The sequence below is a fragment of the Panthera uncia genome, assembly GCF_023721935.1.
Source record: "Panthera uncia isolate 11264 chromosome C1 unlocalized genomic scaffold, Puncia_PCG_1.0 HiC_scaffold_4, whole genome shotgun sequence".
Taxonomy (NCBI): domain Eukaryota; kingdom Metazoa; phylum Chordata; class Mammalia; order Carnivora; family Felidae; genus Panthera; species Panthera uncia.
Genome location: NW_026057585.1, coordinates 20,953,583 through 20,969,783, shown reverse-complemented (window position 1 = coordinate 20,969,783; position 16,201 = coordinate 20,953,583). Strand labels below are relative to the sequence as shown.

Below are 16,201 nucleotides of genomic sequence, written 5' to 3'. Positions count from 1 at the left end.
ACCCTTGGAAAGGAGTTAACTGATTCTAAAAGAAATGCGATGACTTTTTAACAAATCGCTCGGTAAGAGTGCCAATTATGACAATAGCTGTCTCTTCACGTTGAAAATGTGAATTTACAAATTCTTCACATTTCCATTCAAGAAAGGGTAATTTCTCCAATTGCTATCATCTCTTTTTAAACAACATAGTTTTGGTTTGTTTTTTTAATTTTTTAACGTTTATTTATTTTTGAGAGAGAGAGACAGAGTGCAAGCAGGAAGGGGCAGAGAGAGAGGGAGACAGAGAATCTGAAACAGAATTTGAATCCGAGCTGTCAGCACGAGCTGGACACGGGGCTTGAACTCAGAAACCAGGAGATCATGATCTGATCTGAAGTCGACTGCTTAATTGACTGAGCCACCCAGGTGCCCTACCTATGTCTCTTTATCAGCAAGCTCATTCATGCATCCTTATTGAAAAGAAATCCTTTATTTCAGTAACCATTTCTTAATATATATTTACAGCAAATATCACATTGTCCACTTTAAGCTTACACAATGTTACATGTCAATTATATCAGAATAAAGCTGGAGGGAAAAATGAAACCAAGGCCCCAAACCCAAAGTTAAATACTATAATTGTAACAATAATAATTCAAGAGAAGTTTTAATTCAAGAGAAAATTGAAGAGGGTTTTTTTTTTTTTTTTTTTTTTTTGCAACCAGTAAAGAGATTTTAATTTCACTTTAGTAATTATATGGGAGGGGGAAAAAAACACTTTTACATGAAGTCTCTTTGGATAACAATGTCTACTACAGTATTAAGAGGTAAGGTATTTCTATGTAGCCAGTTTGGGTCAGGATGACAAAATTCCCACTGCCTTCAAATTATTTCCTACGGTTAGGGGTGGGTAGGATACTGAGTAAAGAAACATGGGAGACATTTCCTCATTGCAAAGTATTTGAAGTTGGAGAGGTTGAAAGGCAAGCTCTGTTTTCTGTAGACTCTATAAAATGTCTCAGCATTTTATATGACTCTGTAAAGTTTAATCTTTTCCCTTTAGTAAACAAAGTAACTCAATCCTGTCCTGTTTTGTTCTCAGTCAATTTTGGATGAGAGCCTCTCCTACTCAACTCAGAGACTTTCAGGGCACAAGTATCTAGAGAAATTTTTTAAAAATATGAGACATGACCATACCTAACATATGACAGCTTATTACTAAGAGGAGAGGTCCATAACCTTGGTCCTTTCTTTACTGGTAGCATTCTTAAAACTGGCATTTTAAACCTCTTCAAACAAGTTGTAAAGGAAGAATTAGGCACATATCCATTTCTGTTTGGTATTGGGAGAAAAGAAAAAGATCCCAGAGGTGTTGAAGGGGTTTTGTTTGTTTGTTTTCTCCTCAAAAATGATCACAAATTGCTCTTGAGTGTCCTTTCTAGTCAAAGTTGGTGTTTTCGAATAACAAAAGTGAAAAAACTTCAGGTCTAACATCGCTTTCATGTTCATGACCCAGAGATTTATATGTAAAAGAAAACAATTGTGAATATGGCTTCGTTTATACGGATAATTCCCTCCTCCTCAATTTTTCTGAATTGGGAATCTCACGTCATGATTCAAAATCCGGAGCCTGGAAAAGAGCTCTAGAGATTAAGACCATCTACCCAATAAAGAGTTGGAGAGGGGCGCCTGGGAGGCTCAGTCAGTTAAGCGTCCAACTTCAGCTCAGGTCTTGAGTTCCAGCCCTGTGTTGGACTCTGTGCTGACAGTTCAGAGCTTGGAGCCTGCTTCGGATTCTGTCTCCTTCCTCTCTCTCTGCCCCTGCCCCGCACACACTCTGTCTTTCTCTCCTTCAAAAATAAATAAACATTAAAAAAAAAAAAAAAAAGGAGTTGAAGAAAATTGGAAAAGGAAAGAGAACCATTGGAGTGTAGATGAAAAGGCTGATGTAAGTGAGTCCAGTGCCCACCCGCTGTGCATTTATCACCTGCTTAGAGGACTATTTCCGTTCTGTGTCAGCTAAGTCTTGCTCTAAAGGATGATCCTTCAGATCAAGAATACAGTAATATTTTTCTGAAGTAAAATGAAATTCACAAATCACATTCAAACTTGTGTTTAACCCTAACCTCTAGCAAGAGTTGCTACAAAAAATGCTGACAATGCATTTTAACTCCCTGCAAAATACCTCTCACACTCTCCAGTGAAGATGTCAACATTACTAAGGAGCAATCAACCAAAGAGAGAGGACACTTAGAGGAACGTTTATGATCAAAAAATAATTCAGAAAGTAAAAGGTTTGGCACCCACAAATAGAGAGCAGGGAGTTCAAATGAAATAAAGATGGTCATCACCTTCCCAGTTCACCAGAAGCTGGAAGAAAAAAATAAATCCTGAAAAAAGATGGCAGACAACATTTGCACCTTGGTCTCCCTTCTCTCCACAGATCAGGGCTACTCAGAATGCTCCACAAACCAGTGTAGGGAAACAAACAGGGTACTATAGGTCTACAAATAGAGAAGTATAGAAACTGAGTACAAGCACTTAGGAAATTTTATAGCAGTCTGGCATTGCGTGATCGGACTGATTTTTATCACATTTTTCTGGCAGTTCTTTTTTATTGTATTTTACCAAAAGTATCAATCCAAGATGATTTGGAAGGGAAAGGATTGGTCCGTCACTGGGATCATTTGAGAAACTTTGCCCTAGTCGCCCCTTAGAGGAGGTTCAGAAGTATCAGGGCTTATCTGATGTGATGATGGAGAGACCTGCCTTCACGGTCTTAGGAGCCTCCTGGGAACAGATTCTTCCTAAAGGATGAAGAACTAGTTTAATGAACTTGACTCAGTAAAGAATTGAGAAGAACTTTGCCATTAGAGGGGAGCAGCATTTCAAGAACATTTCAGTGGTTATCCATGGACCCTATTTCCATTTTTCTCCCTGGGTATTTAAGTCTGAGTCCTAGAGAGAGACAAGGCTGCAAGAAATGATTTTTCCTAGGGGTGCCAGGGTGGCTCAGTCGGTTAAGCGTCCAACTTCAGCTCAGGTCATGATCTCGCGGTTTATGAGTTCAAGCCCCGCATTGGGCTCTGTGCTGACAGCTCAGAACCGGGAACCTGCCTTGGATTCTGTGTCTCCCCCTCTCTGTGTCCCTCCCCTGCTCATGTTCTGTGTCTCTCTGTCTCTCAATAATAAATAAACGTTAAAAAAATTATATAAAAAAAAAGAAATGATTTTTCCTAAATGTAGTGAAGCATCAGGCAACAAGCAACACTAACTAGACACTCCCTCTAACTGCAGATAAAACAAGGTTGGGGGGGGGAGAGGCATTGCATTCCTCACTGCAGACCTCAGTTTGCTCACTTTGCTCATGGTAACTGCCCAATTTAAATAGGAGGTGGAGGGACACATGGTAGCTCAGTATAGAGCTTGAGACTCTTGAACTCAAGGTCATGAGTTTGAGCCCCATGTTGGGCATAGAGCTTACTTTTAAAAAGAAATAAAGAAATAAAGAAATTAAAAATTAAAATAAACAGGAGGTGGAGGGTCTGGAGCTCCTGAGTTCTGTTTCTATCTGCTGAAGGGTGGAAGCAGCATTGGAAGGGGGTGTGATGTTTGTAGAGCAGGGACAGCCACTACTGGGAGGCATATGTACAATTGAGAACATGAGCAATAACAGAAGGAGATCACTTACCAGCCATTGCAGCAACTTGTTCGTGAGAAGTGAATCCCAGTTAAATCGAGGGAGAGTGTATGTGTGTGCGGGAGGTGTGGGAGTGTGGGGTGTGTGCGGGCACAAATGTGTGTGTGAGGTGCAGTAGCAAGGGAGTGCAAAACCCTAAAAATCAGAGCTATCACTGTTAATGCGTGGAGTGGGTAGAGGAAGAGGATTCCCATAAAGGAGACTAAGAAGAAGCAAAGGAATCATCAGAGAAATGAGGGAAAAGACAAGAGAGTGGTGTTATGGAAAGCAGGAGAGTATCGATAAAGTAACACTTATCAGAGAAGGAAAAGAAGTGTCTGCAGCTTATCCCAACCCAAGAATAAGCAGGACCATGAAGATCTGGAAAAAATGGAAATTCAGCCTGACCTCTCTGAGGAGATGGAAGTTTGTGCCTCATGCAGTGGACTGTAGAGCTAGCCTGGCCCCCGGGGGCTCACCCATGGATGCCTCCTATAAGTTGACTTGTTACTGGAGGCAGTGGGGCAGTGCACAGAAGGTGCCCCTGTCAGCCTTCAGGCCCCACTTTTATCAGGAAGTGGGGTGCAGCGCTGGGCTGCAGAGTCTTCAGCAAGGATAGAAACGCCTTAGACTGTGCTGTCCAATATGAGAGCCACTAGCTACATGTGGCTAGGGTAACTGAGGAAAGTGGGTTTCTAATTTGATTTAATGTTAATTCAAATAGCTGCAGATGATTAGTGGCTGTCATATTGGATAGGGCAGGTTTGTTGGTTTGTTTGTTTGTTTTGTTTATTTTTTTATTTACTTTTGAGGGGGGTGGTGCAAGTGAGTAAGGGGCAGAGGGGGGGGATACCAGAGGGGCAGAGGTGGGAGAGAGAAAAGGAGAGAAAGAGAGAAGCAGGGCTCACCCAAAGCGGGGCTCAAGCTCATCCCATGTGGGACTCAAACTCTGGATAGTGCACGTTGAGACTAATAATCTCTTCCATCCATCCCACCTCTGCTCCCCCTGTATGCCCACACTGAGCTGCCTGGGGTCTCTGAGAGCAGGGGGTCCGGGCAGAAGAATGAGAGTTGTAGAGGAGAAAGATCAGTGGACACTCCAGACCAGAACTGGCTTGGATTTAGGCTGGATCAATGCTGACTAAGCAGCATGAGGTCCACAAGTGTGTTTCCAGCTGCCCATCTCACTGAGTGACCTCCAGCAAGGCTGTGCTCTGAACCTGGAGCTGACTCAGCAGACAGCTTCCAGGGCCCCTTCTTGAAACTCAGCCCCACCCCCAACAACAACAACAAAAAAGATGGGACAAGTAAGGGCGATGATTCATTTTTGGAAATACCAAATAAAAGCTGTGCTCTCTAACAATAAGTTTACAAGCTATTGGAAATATGTACAACCCCCCCCCCGCCCCACCACACACACACACACACACACACACACAATGGAATCCCAAACGCTTAGACACTTCACTTTCTGGTTCTTCTTCCCCTCTTGGTTTCACGGGCTTATTTTAGCAGGCTTTGCAATGAGCATGTGCCAAAGAACAGAGGAAGGAGGGACTGAAAGTCTCTGGGACACCTCAGGGAATATACATTTGTTCCAATAAGACTATTTTTGAATTACATGGGCATAAGCAATGTCTGGTAAGGCTGTAACCTCTGTAGTACTCAGCCAATGAAGAACAGGGGAGGGACTTACATGCTAGGAGATAAATTGCCTGCTGTGACTGCCCGGAGTGTGCCGGTCCATCAGACACCGGGTCTTGCAAGAACATTGATTAAAGCTTCACTTCACTGTGCTCCCAGTCTCCACATCCCTCCTTTGATTGGGTCAGTGGGCTTATTTCTCACAACAAAGAGATCAAATGTGACAGTCATATACTGCATTTAACAAAACTGAGGTCACTGGTGACCTTGCTGAGACCAATTCTGATAGTATGTTTGTTTAAAAGCCCCACTATAACAGATCAGTAGTAAATAAGAAATAAGTAGAAACATCAAGTGTAGATTACTATTCTTTCAAATCAGTTGACAACTAAAGGAAGAAGAGATCAGTATAGGATAAGTTCAAATGAAGGGTTTTTTTTTTAATTTTTTAATTAGTTTTCTTTATTTTTGAGAGGCAGAGAGAGACAGAGCACGTGTGGGGGAGGGGCAGAGAGAGGGGCAGAGAGAGGGGCACAGAATCGGAAGCAGGCTCCAGGATCTGAGCTGTCAGCACAGAGCCAGATGAGGGGCCGAACTCAGGAATTGTGAGATCATGACCTGAGCCGAAGTCTGACGCTCAACCGACTGAGCCACCCAGGTGCCCTGAAGGTGTTCTTTTTAATAGGAAAGATTTAAGCATGCTTATATGTTGAGAGGAATGAACCAGAGGAAGAGTAACAATATGAGCAATCAATAGAGTAAGACATCTGTCAATGAGGGTGCAGAAAGCGGAGGGATCATAGCACAGAGGTGTCAAGCACCAAGAAAGGAAAAAAGGTGCAGATCAGTGAAGATGCAGAACGGTTTGTATGGGGTTGTGTTCATTCTCTATTGCTGTGTAGCAGCTTGAAACAACATTCATTTATTCACTCACAGTTCTGTAGATCAGAAGTCCAACATGATGTGGTTGGGATCTCTGGTCAGCCTCCAGGGTGATATCAGGGTGTTGGTGAGACTGCAATTCTCATCTGAGGCTTGAGGAACTTCTCCAAGGCTATCACTTTGTTGGCACAATTCAGTTCCTTATAGTTGAAGGACTGAAGACCCCCACTGCCTGGCTGTGTATCAGCTGGGGCTACTGTCAGCAACTAAAGGCCTCCTGCAGTTTCAGGCCATATCATACCCATAGGCAATTAATGACATGGATGCCTAGTTTTTTGCCCGTCATATAGAGTGTGTCTCTCTAATCTCCCCTCCTGTGGCTAGCTAGAGAAAATGCAGTGCTTTTCAAGGTCTCCCCTGTTTAGGTTAGACCCACCAAGTATGGTCTCCCTGTCTTTAAGTCCACTGATTATAGAGATCCTAAATAATCTACAAAATTCCTCTTGCTATTGTCAAAGACAAAAACTGGATAGGGAAGAACATGGATTTTATTCAAGCTATTGCAAAAGAGAGAGCATTCAGATCCAAAGATCAGAGTATTTCAGCAGGTGGTTTTGCCTTAGAGTTTCATAAAGAGGAGTAAACAAGTTGTAGATGGAGTGATTTACAGTTAAACTTGTTTTGCAAGCAGGGAAAGTCTCACTCAGTTAGCTGAACAGGATATTTTATTTCCCTGTGGATAGCTAGTGTATTAGTCAGGAATCTACAGAAAAACAAAACCAATTTGTGTGTGTGTGTCTGTGTGTGTCTGTGCGTGTCTGTGTGTGTGTGTGTCCACAGACACACAGACATGCACAGACACACACGAAGAGATTCATTAAAGGAATTGGCTCACACAGTTATGAAGGCCAAGAAGACCAAAGTCTGCAATCTGCAAGCTGGAGAACCAGGGAAACTGGTGATATAATTCAGACTGAGTCCAAAGACCTTAGAACCAAGGGGCTGATGATGTAAAGTTGATCTGAGTCCAAAAGCCTGAGGATCAGGAGCTGTGAACAGGAGATGGATGTCTCAACTCAAGCAGAGAGTTAATTCATCCTTCCTTCTCCTTTCTGTTCTATTCTGCCCTCAAAGTATTGGGTGATTCCCAGCCCACCCACCACTTTACTCAGTTCACCAATTCAAACGCTAATCTTTTCTGGAAACACCCTCACAGACAGAGCAATAATGTTTTACCAGCTATATGAGCATCCATTAGCCCAGCAGAGCTGACACCTAAAATGCACCAGCACAGCTGGCTTCAGGGGGAAAAGAATCTAATTTCAGCTAATCGATCATGAAACAAAGAACAAGAAGTAGGAGGGTCTATTTGGCCTTGTCCGCAGGTTCATGAGAAAAGGGAAAGGTATATATTTGGCTTTGTCACAGATAAATAGTAGAGTTATCCTCAAGTCTTATAGGGGTCATGAGAAAGAGTGGACAGTGAGTCTTATCTAAGTCATACAGAAAAGGTTATGTCTTTGCCATAAGCCTTTTCCTGGAACACAAGAGATTGCTGTGTGGTGGTTGGGGGAGTATCTTAACTCTGTTCTCCAAGGGCACAAGGCTCAGGTGGAGTTCAACATATCTTTTGTTCAAGGTGAATGAATATCATTTTTTGCTCAACAACTCAGAGGGGTGAATAAATTCCTAAGTGGAGCCAAGTAGGGTCCAAGAAATAATCTCTTAAGGTCTCTTTTTGATATTGTTTCTGTAAAATTACATGAACCATTTGTAGAGAGGTCATGAAAAAGTTCAGTTGTTTTAAAGTCCTAGACATCAGATATCTTTTTTAATCAGGTATTATTTATTTATTTATTTTTAATTTTAGATAATAAAATACTATCATCCCCATCAGATATCTTTTAAAAGGGAATGCCTGAGTGGCACGTGGGTGGCTCAGTCACTTAAGTGTCCAACTCTTGATTTTGGCTCAGGTCATGATCTCACAGTCCTCACATTGAGCCCCCTTATCAGGCTCTGTGCTAGGAGTGGAGCCTACTTGAGATTCTTTCTCCCTCTGCCCCTTCCCTGCCTGCTCTCTAAGTCAGTCAAAATCAATCAATCAATCAATCAATCAATCAAATGGAATGCCTGAAATGAAAAGGGAAACATAAGGGCACCTAGGTGGCACAGTTAGTTAAGTGACCAACTCTTGATCTCGGCTCAGGGCATGGTCTTACAGTTTGTGAGTTAGAGCACTGCATTGGGCTCTACACTGATGGTGTGGAGCCTGCTTGGGATTCTCTCTCTCCTTCTCTCTGCCCCTCCCCTGCTTGTGCTCACTCTCTCTTTCTCTCTCTCTCTCTCTCTCTCTGTCTTTCAAAATGAATAATAAAAATAAGTAAATAAACTGAAAGGGGAAACATAAATGTGAAAGTCTGTACCAAAGTAAATAGCCTCAGAAGAGAACCTGGTGTCCAGTGGATTCTAAGAAGTTGGTGGAGCACCACTCACTGAGTTCTTTGAAAGCTAAGGTGTGGAGGCTCTTGGTGATGTCATTCACAATTTGGTTACCTCTTATGTAAGGGCATGTGTAACCCAGTATCTTGCCAAGCTTCCTTTTTGATCCAGACAGTGGCTTGTCCGGGGAGTAATCCAACCCTGCATGGTCTACTATGATGATAAACGCTTGAGCTCTTCAAGGTTTAAATGAAGTCATCCGGGCTTTAGCTCACAGCGCTTCTTCAGATCCTGAAGGGAAAGGCCTTTGCAGCACACAAAAGGGGTATGGGTGGTCAGGTTTTAGTTCTTGAACACATTGAGTCAAGCAAGAGGGAGAAAATTTGGAAAATTTAGTTTAGAGAGTAGTAGCCAGATATTGAAGGAATCTAGAACTGAACTGGTAAGTGTTAATGATTTCTGTGCAAGGTAATAGGATAACTTCTGGTCGGATTTGCAGGAAGGTACCCAAACTGGTTTTTCCACAAGCAGGGAGAATTCACTGAAATCTCCACCAGAGAAGACATAGTCTGCATATCTACCAACTAACTGAAATTTACAAAGTGCCTAAATAGAGTAAAGGCAGTGAACAGGGCTGTAGTCTGATAACCCAACTTTTGCTAACTTGGGACTAGAGTCTGAAGAGTGTGCTATAGTTTTGCACTGAAATACAAAATTTCTCTCTACAAGCATTCCCCCTTTTAATCAAAGATATTGGCAAAGAAAGATTATTCTTTTTTTTTTAAGTTTATTTATTTACTTTTGAGAGAGGGAGAGAGAGAGAAAGAGCACAAGTAGGGGGAGGGGCAGAGAGAGCATGCCAAGCTCAAAACCCAGGAACCGTGAACTGAGCTGAAATCAAGTTGGACGCTTAACCAACTGAGCCACCCAGGCATTCCAAGAAAGATGATTGTTTTTATTTTATTTTATTTTATTTTATTTTATTTTATTTTATTTTATTTTTAATGTTTATTTATTTTTGAGAGACAGAGAGAGACAGAGTGTGAGTGGGGGAGGGGCAGAGAGAGAGGGAGACACAGAATCTGAAGCAGGCTCCAGGCTCTGAGCGGTCAGCACAGAGCCCGACGCGGGGCTCGAACTCAAGAATCGTGAGATCATGACCTGAGCCAAAGTCAGATGCTAACCGACTAAGCCACCCCAGAGCCCCTAGAAAGGTGACTCTTGATCATAAAATAAAGTTGGTCTTATTACTTACACAGTCACAGCAAAAATAGTAATCTTTCACATAGTGCTCTTTCAATTTGCTTTGTTGAAAGTTTAATAAGAGATGTCAGAGTATGCTTTTAAAAGCCTCTTGAGCCAAGCCAAGAACTTGCCATCAGATTTCATCTGTGGCACATATAAACTTGGGTGAACTCTCCTCTCAGATTCCCTAAAATATCCTAAGTTTCCTAGACCTGCGAGGCAGTGATCTTCATTACTCACCCTATAAAACAGATACAAGTCTAGTTTTCCTAAGCATGCTTTGTAAGCATTAGCGTCATAAAATTAACCATAGTTCCTTAAAAGTGATCATATCTGATTAAATGTACATTATTCTTTTAAACATTATTCTATTAAACTTTTATTTATTAAAATATTATTCAATTAAACTTTATCCAGCTTTGACCACCACAATTAAAACTTCCTTTCTGAGAACCTTCTACAACTTTATATATCCATTTGGATTTTTTCCTACACTTTCTTCCTTCTCACTGTGGTACAAAGAGTCATTTTACTTGGGCACAAAACTACTCTCTTTTTGCTTAACAAAAAGTCATCCTGAAAACCTTGCATACAATGTTGTTCCTCTCTGTCATTATTGCAATGTTGTTCCTCTCTGTCATTATTGCTGAGACTTATTCGCATATATTGGTTATAACTTTAAACCACAGTGACTTCTGAGAGGTTAGATAATTTTGACTGTAACACACTACTATTTTCAGCAGACCAGCAGAGCTTATGAATATACAACTTATAACTTTTTATAGCCATACACATCCCGGGGCTGCAAAAATGAACACATTCTTTAACAGATCCAAATATATGGCCTCTCTGTTTCACATAAAAATGAGAGGCAAAAAGTACATAAAAAGTGCGTAAGCTAAAAATTATGCTTTGCAATGAGTGTCTCAGTATTCATGCAGATTGATTTGTAGTTGGAGGTGTTTTGCAAGCATTGAAGTCTCACTTAGTTAGCTAAACAGGATGTTTTCTCTGTGTATAGCTAGTTTCAGGCATACAAGCATTTCTAATCTCAGCTCATCAATCATGAGACAGAGAATGGAAGTTAGATGTTTTGAGTCTGCCCACCTCATCAGGTTTCTTGTAAAAGGGGCTTGTCATGGGTAAACGATGGAGATATTTGCGAGTTTTATGAGAACCACGAATAAGTTGGATAGCAAATCTTATTTAAGTGGGAAAAGGTGGTTCTTTATGGTAAGCCATTTCTCAGAACACAAAAAGGTGAAAGAACTTTGGAAAACAAAAGGTTGGGGCATTTCTTTTTTCTTTTCCTTTTAATGTTTATGTATTTAGAAAGGGAGAAAGAGAGGGAGAGAGAGAGAGAGAGAGAGTTCCGGGGGGGGGGGGGGCGCGGGGCAGGGAGAGAGAGAGGGAGACAGAGAATCCCAAGCAGGCTCCACACTCAGCCAGGAGCCCAATGCGGGATTCTATCCCACAAACCCTGAGATCATGACCTGAGCCAAAATCAAGATCTAGATGTGCTCAACTTACTGAGCCACCCAGGCACCTCTATTAAATTATTATTAAAAGAGCTTTAGACCTTGGTACTGACTTAACTTCTTTGATTTGCACTTCAGGCTCTGCTCACATTCTTCCTTGGTAAATTTCGTACTGTCTGGCTTGTCTTTGACATTATTACCAACCAATTCAGTTCAGGAAATATGTACTGAGTTTCCACCATGTGCTAAGTAGTATGCTAAATGCTGAAGATCCAGAGATAAATAGGATAGCACTGATCTCAAGGCAAGTGTTAGGCAGAAAGAATTGATATCAAACAGATCACAATGCAATGAAGTGAAATTATCTAGGTATGCACAGGATTCCTCAAGTCTCTATGAGACCACAGAGAAGGAGTTCAGACCCCCGGGAGGAAGGAGGCCAGAAAAGGCTTCAAGTCTGTGATAATATCTGAGCAGAGAATTAAAAGTGGAGTGGGGCTAGCTATAAAAAATATGAAGGAGCAGTGGAAACATATTCTACACTTAGCGAACAGCATGAGAAATAGGAAAAAAGTCCATGGATGCTATATACAGGGAAACTCAAAGCAATTCAGTAGGTATTATGAGTATAAATAGTAAAGCTAGGAAAGATTAATGGAAGTATTACTTTGGTCATCAGTGTTAGGGCTCCTATCTTTACATCAGGTGTGTGTTTCATATATTTGGCCCTCCATTTTCATTGTCGCTTTTGTTTGTATAGAGTTTTGGTCATTTTCAGTTTCAAGCCTGTCCCAGATGCCAAGACATATGTTACTGTTTCATAATTAAAAGTGCTTCCACTTCTCATCTTTCTCATTTTAAAGCTTTCTGTGCAGACTGAAAGGTCTTTCTGTATCTAAAAAATTCTATTCATGTGTTAAAGTATATTTTTCCAGCTAGTATATTTTTTAAAACATTTACATCTTTCTTTCCCCTTACAACCCCTTAAAACAACTCATATTTACTGACTACCTACTATTTTTTGAATTAAAAAATATAGATATCTTAGGATAGTGCATAGCTATTATCATTTTATATTAGCCATATTTTGTTTCCAAATTATTTGGACAAGCATTAAGATCTAATATATAGTTCAGCAGACAGCCTCTCCTCTGCTGTCCTGCCCACCACTCCCTTGGGTGTGTTCAATAAACTTCTATCTCCTTAAAAAAATATCTAATATATATTTCACCATCCAGGGATTTTCTCAAGGTCATAGCATAGAAAAATTTAAAGTCATTTCTTTTCCTTTTTTTCTCTTTTATTTAAAGTTTTATTTATTATTATTTTTAAGGTTTATTCATTTTTCAGAGACAGAGAGAGAGCATGAGGGAGGGAAGGGCAGCGAGAGAGGGAGACACAGAATGTGAAGCAGGCTCCAGGCTCTGAGCTGTCAGCACAGAGCCCAACAAGGGGCTCAAACTCACAGACCCTGAGATCATGACTTGAGCTGAAGTCAGATAGTTAACTGACTCAGCCACCCAGGCACCCCTAAAGTTTTATTTATTTTTTAAAGTAATCTCTACACCCCTTGTGGGTCTTGAACTCACCACCCACAGATTAAGAGTCGCATGCTCCTCCAACTGAGCCAGCCCCAAGCCAGTTATTTTTCTAACACAGTTGCTTAATTTTATTTTTCTGTTCTCTCCCTGTCTCTATGGAGGTAGTTTTAATCATGCGCAACATAAACAGATGCAGGCTTAATTTATCCAGGCATTGTGTTAAGAGGAAAGGGATAGTCCTGCCCTACTCTTTGATGACCAAACTGGATGTAGAATATTAATTCCAGCCTGTTCATTATCAGAATGGGCCGCTGTGGCTGGACGGTTTCCAACAAAGATATCAGAAGGCCTTTAAAAGCTAGTGTTGTGTGAGGGATCCGTGAAGCCAGGAAGGGGTTAGTCCCCTAGGACTCTGAGATCCTCCGGACCCATTTGTCTTTTGTTGCTGTTGTTTCTTCCCCTCTCCTGGTTAATAGCACTAGGCGCATTGCTGGCGTCGCTTTGGGCTGTCCCCAGACTCAAGGTGCGAGGGTGGGAGAAGGTGGTCATTTCCAACTCAAGACTTCTTCCAGGCTCCTGGGTGGCAGACTGCTCCAGAGCTAATCTCGTTTTCAGTGACAGCGACAACTATTTCTACGGCTGGTTTCCTGGATCCGCCTCCCCACCCCCTCTCGGGGTCCTCTGCCCCAAAGGACTTTGCCTTTCCTTTCCCAGTTGGACACCTGGCACCCTCCACAACCGGACATGCCCGCAGAAGCCCGCGGGCGGGAGACGCTCCATCTGACTCTTCCACCTGGAACACATCCAGCAGGAGGCAGTGCCCGAGGTGGCGACGCGACAGTGAAGCCTGCACCGGGAGCTGCCCGCCGGGCTGCCCAGGTGCCTCGCTTTCGGGACAGAGCGGGCAAGTGCCAAGCTGGGGCCGCGGGAGCCGAGCCGGGAACTGCGTTTGCCCGGGCCGAGGCGGAAGCCGGAGCATTTGGGGGACGGGACCGCGGGAACCCGGAAACGCCCGGGCCGCACCAGCTGGCGGCGGCGAAGGCGGCAGGAGCCGGCAAGCTCTGCGCGTCGGGGGTCGCGGGGGACCCAGCGGGGCTCCGGGCGGGGCTGAGCCGCCGCCCGGGGTGCGCGCAGCCGGCCGAGCTGCGCGGGAGGTGAGCGTGGCGCGCTCCTGGAGGGCGGCGGGCGCAGGGCAGCCGGCTGCTGCGGCGGCCGGCCGGGGCGCGAGAGGCTGCTGGCGGGGGGCTGGGGGGCGGGGGCCCGGAGGAGCTCCGGGAGGAGGAGGAGGGGGAAAAGGTGTGCGGGGGCGCTGATGGAAAGTCCGAGTGAAGGGGACCGTGTCGAACTCAGCAAGGGTGGGAGCGGGTGAAGTGACGCGTTTGTACCTCCGAGGGAAGACGTGCGGAATGTGCTGGGTGGAGGAGGGAAAAGGGCCCGAGGAAAGGGGTGTGTCAAGCGACTGAAAACCGCGCTGTGAGCCTCAGAGCCCGGGGCGTGCGGGGCCAGGTGGCCCGTGGGCCCGGTTGGCGGTCATTCCTTCAGTGAACGAACCTTGGGCTCCTGCTCCGAGTGTAGCCTCGTGGTAGGCGCTGATCCACCAGACCAGGACCCTGCGCTCAAGAAGCTGCAGGGACTTAAGGAAATGGAAGTGCTGTCCTTGGTAAGGGTAGTACATAGGCAAGGGCTGTCCGAAGCTGGGTGAGATTAGTATCAGAACAGGTTGTGTGTGTGTGTGCGCGCGTGTATGTTGGGGGAGGGTTCTGAGTGTCGAGGAAGGTAAGATGTTAACATTTATTTAAACCAACTAAACACCTCTCGGGAATGCTGGTTCACATGAGTTAAAGAATGATATTAGATGTAATGGGCCAAAAAAATAATAATAAATGTAATGGGCCTTGCTTAGCAAACCACTTACACTTCATTACTTTATAGTGGAAAAGACTGAATCTTTTATTATGGCCTATTACATGCAGTGTTTGAAAGTGGAATCAGAGTTTTTGGTTTTCCGTCAGCATTCAGCTTGGATAGTTAAAGATGAAATGTGGTAGTTTCTCACTTGGTGCTCTTATTTTCATTGGTAAAACTCGGGTTGTTTCCTTTAAGGTAATGACTTTTTAAGTTTACATTTCTGGTCTTAACATTTCCTCCCAAGTATAGATTCTACTTTTTTCAGCATTTCAATTTGCTTCTCCCCTATTTCATTCCCACTCCCTGTGTGCGAAATGTGGTGCTTCTGCCCTCTTACTTGCACTATAGCAGTGACTTCCAAACTGAACTTGCTTCCCTCAATCTGCTCCTCTTCCAGTCACTCCCTTCCATACTGCTTCTTAAAGATAGGGAGCTTATGCAGTCCCTGGTTATTTCCCTCAGAAATATTCCGTGACCCACTATTGGCTCCCAAACAAATGTAAAATGATTTAGGGTGGCATTCAAACCCTTCAAAATTGGAGCTGTTCATAGCTCCACTCAGATCGATATATCCTTTTCATTTTTTAAAATTACTGTATCCCACACAATTCTATTTTTTAACAAAACCACAGTACTTGCTTGGAAATGTTATTTCTGAACATGGTCTATGCCTACCTGCCTTGGTCTTTGCTTGTATCCTTTATTTTACAAGGAAGGTCTTCCTTACCATCTTTGTAGAAATTCTACTTATTCTTTAATGCCACCTTCTTTTAAAAAATATTTCTTAAAAAAAAATATTTCTTATTAAGATATAATTGACATGTTACATTATATTAATTTCAGGTGTACAACATAAGGATTTGATGTTTGTATATATTGCAAAATGATCACCACAATAAGTCTAGTTAAAGTTCATTACCACACATAATTACACATTTTTTTCTTCTGATAAGAACTTTTAAGATCTACTCTCTTAGCAACTTTCAAATATATAATACAGTATTATTAACTGTAGTCACCATGCTGTACAATATCCCCAGGACTGACTTATTTTATTTATAACTGGAAGTTGACACCTCCTTTAAAAAAATTTTTTTTAATGTCTATTTATTTTCTAGAAAGAGACAGAGAGCAAGCAGGGGAGGGATCAGAGAGAGAGGGAGACACAGAATCAGAAGCAGGCTCCAGGCTCTGAGCTGTCAGCACAGAGCCCCACGTAGGGCTTGAACCCACAAAGGGCAAGACCATGACCTGAGCTGAAGTTGGATGCTTAACCAACTGAGCCACCCAGGTGCCCCTATACCTCCTTCTTATAAAGCTTTTTGAAGTCTACTATTAGTCCAAAGTATTCTTTTTCTTTCTTTCTTTCTTTCTTTCTTTCTTTCTTTCTTTCTTTCTTTCTT

The 16,201-nt window shown here is 42.8% G+C and overlaps 1 protein-coding gene across 1 annotated transcript in view; it reads left to right on the top strand.

Annotated features, from left to right (window-relative positions):
* Positions 1–13,900: 13,900 nt before the first annotated feature.
* Positions 13,901–16,201, top strand: part of SLC35A3 (solute carrier family 35 member A3) — a 52,475-nt gene continuing 50,174 nt past the window's right edge. The window contains exon 1 of the mRNA XM_049616745.1: positions 13,901–14,044. The gene's annotated coding sequence lies outside the window, so the exon portion shown is untranslated. The remainder of the gene's footprint in view (positions 14,045–16,201) is intronic.